The sequence below is a fragment of the Sus scrofa genome, chromosome 13 (assembly GCF_054392235.1).
Source record: "Sus scrofa isolate SSC_HxYL_T2T_F1_AM1 chromosome 13, Sscrofa_HxYL_maternal_Yorkshire_Landrace_v2.0, whole genome shotgun sequence".
NCBI lineage: Eukaryota > Metazoa > Chordata > Mammalia > Artiodactyla > Suidae > Sus > Sus scrofa.
This window is the reverse complement of record NC_139395.1, coordinates 172,490,513-172,496,512: the sequence shown is the minus strand read 5'-3', so window position 1 is coordinate 172,496,512 and position 6,000 is coordinate 172,490,513.

Sequence of the window (6,000 nt, the reverse complement as noted above, 5' to 3'; positions counted from 1 at the left end):
GTTGAATCGGAACTGTAGCCACCGGCCTACGCCAGAGCCACAGCAACGCAGGATCCGAGCCGCGTCTGCAACCTACACCACAGCTCACGGCAACGCCGGATCCTTAACCCACTGAGCAAGGCCAGGGACCGAACCCACAACCTCATGGTTCCTAGTTGGATTCGTTAACCACTGTGCCACAATGGGAACTCCACTTTATAATGTTTTTAAGCTATCTTAAAAGAGAAAACATTTATTTTCTCAGCTCTTCTTTTGTTCCAACACTAATGTTGCATCATTAACCAGGTGATGTGCCTAAAAGGTGGCAACTCAGAAAGGCTAACATTTCTGGAGTTCCCATCATGGCACAGTGGTCAGTGAATCTGACTAGGAACCATGAGGTTGCAGGTTCGGTCCCTGGCCTTGCTCAGTGGGTTAAGGATCCAGCATTGCCGCACGCTGTGGTGTGGGTTGCAGATGTGGCTCAGATCCCTCGTTGCTGTGGCTCTGGTGTAGGCCGGTGGCTACAGCTCTGATTAGACCCCCTAGCCTCCTCCATATGCTGCGAGAGTGGCCCTAGAAAAGGCAAAAAGACAAAAAAAAAAAAAAAAAAAGGCTAACATTTCTTCTTTTTTTCCAATCCACCATGTTATATTTTGTATATAAATGGCTGTTTGTGAGTCCCCACAATTGTGAGTTGCTATAAAGCCAAATAATTTAACATTATTAACAGATTGGAAAGATTATTTGAATGTGGTTATGAAAAGAATGCAATGAAATACTAAAAATAAAGCACTTAGCCCACACACACTCAATAAATGGTGCTTAGAAATTCCTGGAGTTTCTGTTGTGGCTCAGCGGTAACAAACCTGACTAGTATTCATGAGGACACAGGTTCAATCCCTGGCCCCACTCAGTGGGTTAAGAATCTGGCATTTCCGTGAACTGTGGTGTGTCACAGACGTGGCTCAGATTTGGTGTGGCTATGGCGTAGGTTGGCAGCTGCAGCTCTGATTAGACCCCTAGCCTGGGAACCTCCATATGCCACAGGTACAGCCCTAAAAAGACCAAAAAAGGAAGGAAGGAAGGAAGGAAGGAAGGAATTAATTCCTGCTTTCGGTATTTGTCAAATACCTTGTCTCGCCTTGTATACGGACCTCAGCTCAGCCTGATTTTAAAACCATTATCTATGGCTCAGTTACTGGCTTTTGTGAACCTTCCTCTCACCTCCTCCCTCTGCCCCCATTACCACCTGTGTCTCAGATTCTGATCCTCATGAAGCTTAGTTCAAATACTGGCTAGAAGTTGTTAATCACAGCCTGCTTTCCCTTCTTCCCTTTTTGTTCCCGCCCCCCAACCAGCCAATGTTTATGACTTATTCTAGTATTTATTTTCCACCCTGTCCTGTTTTGGAACTCTTTGGAGAAAAGGTATTTGGAGATTTTGAAGACCATGTTCTCTTATTTCCAGAAATGAATGAGATGAGACACTGAATTCATCCTGAGATAACCAGGTGACTTTTCATGAAGCAACCTCACCTAAATTTACTTTTATGTTTTGATTAGACAAATATGGAAGTTACTTTGCATTTTCCAAACCCAGGTTAAATAAGAGTGGAATGAAACCTGCCTACTGACAGGAAGGTCTAAAATTTCACCATGAGTCAGTGAGTGTTGCCTATGGTCCTATTTTTCAATGATTCCAGAATCACACAGGACACTCAAACAAGTAGCAGACCTTCAAAGACAGGCATATGAAAGAGAAACTTATTCCTTTGGGGATGTAAATTGCATGATAATATTCACAAATAAACCAGCTGAATTTTTTTTTTTTTTTAGTGTTTACCTTAAGAAGAGTGTCTAAGGCCTAGGAGGAAAGATGTCATTATTTATCTGCCACATCCCTACTCACCGTTTTAACAACAGACTGTGCTTTCAGTCTCTTTTTGCAGCCACCTAGCCAAACATGCTCTCCCATCTACTCAGCACCATGCTGCACAGCCTCAGATACAAGCTTTCTGTGAAGGTGATGATTCTGAAGCACAGACGCTGAGCTCACATAGTAACCATGAGTACACACAGGTCACTATGGCCAGGACAAAAGAGGATGCCAGAGCAAGAACCCATCAGCAACTCAAAACATGGAGAGGAACAAGAAATCACATTAAGGGGAAGGGCAAAGTAGAGACATTCTATGTCCGTTAACACAAAAGCACCTTCTTCCCTACTGGTGGCTGAAATGGGAGGTAGGTTTCCCAGCCTGGGTGGCATGAGGGTTCTGTATGATACGGTCTAGGTTTTGGCAAGTAGACTAATACCAGAAAACTGAGTCTCATGACCATGTCTGTGGGCTAGAATTACTGTATTTTCCAGTCTCCTAGAAAACAGAGAGGCAACTTGAAGCAGGAAAGTTCCCAAGGCTTTTTATGTCCCATTTCTGTTTCTGAGGAACAGTTTTATGGCTTGGGAATGGGATTATCTGTCCTTTAAATCAGTATAAAAGTTGAAAGGTTAAAAACATTATGTTTTGATTTACATAATTTGGCAATAAAAGATGGTCTCAACAGTGAACATTTTAGGTAATAATTTAACTTTGTGTTCTGTTCTAAATCAAAATGTATTAGGGATAAATTTTCTAAGACAATTAGATGGAAATCCTGGATCAACTGAATTGAAAGTTACTATGTTTATCTCTGCAGGTTACCAGGTAACTCTCTTCTTTGCCCAGGGAGTTCTAGAACAGACAGCAAGGATCTGGCCCTTATTTGGTGCATTCCTGAGCCCTCCCAAGTGGGGTACCTGCAAGGGCCTGCTGTAAATGTGCACATGGAGAGCATCACAGGGTATCACAGGCCAAGGACAAGAAGAAATGATGAGATGCCATCAGTCAGTGTGGCTCCCACCTGAGCACTAAAGAAATACTGGCAAAGTCAGTGTTTTCATAACACATTCACTAACATTATAATATACCTGCTCTCTCCATCCTGGTTTTGAAACTGAAACAAATCACCTGACATTACAAATCTTTCCAAACTATCAATTTTCTGTGTTTAAGTCAAAATTAATTTAAGACTGTCCTCAAAATAGAATAATGTCTAAACCTGCTCATTAATGGAAAGTCCGTTTAAGCTTGCAGCTCTGCAATTCCAAGTTAACTTCTGATTTTGAAACATCACTGGCAGATATGAAAGTAAAATAAAGTAAAAGAAGAAAAAGTGAAGCAATGGAAAAATCTCCCCTGGCTCACAGTGTTGAAGAGAAGGTATTTCCAAACCTCAAGATGTGTTTTTGAACTTTCTTTTATGAGGAAGAGAGACCATCTACCACTGTTGTGGAGAGCACTTCATAAGGAAAATAAATTTCTCTGGAAGTAAGTTATATTTACATTTACATTTTTAAAAGAAACAGGCAGCATTTTAAAGGGGCAATTTCAACCCAACAGTCTCCTTATCTAGATACTTTCAAGAGTATCATCTGTCTTGAAAATAGGCCATTAGGTCCATTTTTACAGTAGTAACTGCAACATGAATTATTGATTGATTATTTGTCTAAAATGAAACTGTCTTTGGAGTTCCTGTTGCGGCTCAGAGGGTTAAGAACCCAACATAGTGTCCATGAGGATGCGGGTTCTATCCCTGGCCTCATTCAGTGGGTTATGGATTCAGCATTGCCATGAGCTATGGTGTAGGTTGCAGATGTGGCTTGGATCCCTAGTTGCTGTGGCTGTGGCATAGGCTGGCAGCTGCAGCTCCACTTCAACCGCTAGCCTGGGAACTTACATATGCCACAAGTGCAGACCTAAAAAGAAAAAGAAAGGAGGAAATTGTCGCTAAATGGTAGAATGAGATCTAGAGGCTCATTTTATCTTTGGCAATCCAAATCCAAACAGTATAAAAAAATACAAAGTAAATGTTTTTAAATTTAATTTAGGTCATCAGCCTTCTCTTACTTATAGTAAAAAAGGTACTAAGATATGGAAAACAATAGATTCTTTAAGGAAAAAAATATATCACAGAAGTTTTCCATATAAAACTTTAAAAACAGAAAAAGTGGTGTCCATGGTAAAAGAAAAAAGGCAGGGAGGGGGTCATCTTAACCAATTATTGCTAAAAAGCAATTAGAAATTAAACCAGTATCTGTTTTTAGATCATTACAATTGAGTCTTTATTCAAACTCTGCAAAATTTCTTATCTATTTTATTTTTCTGTGCCTTCAAAGCAAAAGCATTTTAAAATCTGAATCAAAAATGAGTTTCCTTCATTCATTATAGTAAAGAAAAAATTTAGTTATCTGTTATTACCTAAATATTGATGGTTTCATAGGAGCAGCAATAGCACCCTCACTGAGTATTTGACAATTACGTGACATGAGCAAAACTAATACCTGTCTGTCCCCTAGGAGCATGGAGCCAAGCAGATGCTTACAAGCACCTGTGTCACATGAGGAAGAGGATGTCCCAGAGGAAACAGACATGATGCCTTCTCTTTTCACAGCCTTTGCTTTGGGGCACAGGGACACAAGCCACTCTGCTGGATTAAGTTAATTAAATAGGAAGACAAGCTATCTTCCCCCACAGTAAACCTTGGGAAACTGAGAGGAAATACCACAACTGGTTGCTGCCATGTGCAGCACAATCAAGCTCAATTTTGAAAGCACATCATCACTAACTTTCACAAAAGATAATTACCAGTGCTTGAATAAAACTGTCAGGTTTGGAGTTCCATTGTGGTGCAGTGGAAATGAATCTGACTAGGAACCATGAGGTTGCAGGTTAGATCCCTGGCCTCGCTCAGTGGCTTAAGGATCCAGCGTTGCCATGAGCTGTGGTGTAGGTTGCAGACATGGCTTGAATCCTGTGTTGCTGTGGCTGTGACACAGGCAGGCAGGTGTAGCTCTGATTCGACCTCTAGCCAAGGAACTTCTATATGCCAAGGGTGAGGCCCTAAAACAAACAAACAAACAAAAAATCTGACAGGTTTAACCAAATACTCATCCTTCCTGTGGCAGTGATGGAAGAGCTTCATCACACCCTCACCCATGCCCTGCTCCTTGGCACCTTCATTTTACTCTGTCCTACACAATAAATATTTGTTGAAGTAAACAAGGAATAAAATGACTTTTTAAAAAATGGGTTTTTTTAATTAAATAATGCCTTCTACATGTATTGTACTCCCTTTTGACCAACAGAAAGCAAATTGGTTCCCACAAATCCACCTGTCTGTACAAGGAAAAACAGAACTACCCTATAACCCAGAAATCCCACTCTTGGGCATCTATCTGGAGAAAACAAGAAAGAAAGAAAGAAAGAAAGAGAGAGAGAAGGAAGGAAGGAAGGAAGGAAAAAAGAAAAGAAAAGAAAAAAGAAAGAGAGAAAGGGAAAGAAACAAAGAAAGAAAAAGAAACAAAGAAAGAAAAAGGAAGGAAGCAAAGAAGGAAGAAAGAGAGATAAAGGGGTATTTATCAAACATATTTCTCTCACTTCATGTTTTTATAATACAATTTTTGGAGTCAAATCAAGAATACCCACTCTATTTTTCTAAGACTGTTTTAGGATTTCCTCATGCCTTCTTGCCATCAAGACATTATACACATGTAGGGGGAAAAAACCCTGAAAATTAGGTTTCTGATTCTAATGCCTAGGCAGGTGGTAGGTGGCCTTCCCATTCGAAATTGCTTTAGATAGCTATCGTAATGTGTTTATGTCTTCTCTTTTAGACAGGTCCTCAGTTCCTCCTGTTACTGGACAGCTGGTGCTAGCTACCCCTAATCTTTCTTTAATCAACTCCACAAGTTTTCCTTCCATCCCTGCCTTAAGCAGATGAGGAAAAAGTGAAAGTTTATAAGACTTTCAAAGGACAAAGTTCAAGAGAGGCCAAACAATAACTCAGCATCATTAACTATTAAGAAAATTCAGGGCAATAATTGGGCTACAGATTTGACTCCAATTCTTCAAGACTCTCATTACACACAGACCAATCAAAGAATGATGATCATCCCACACTGGCTCCCAATGTGAGTATCT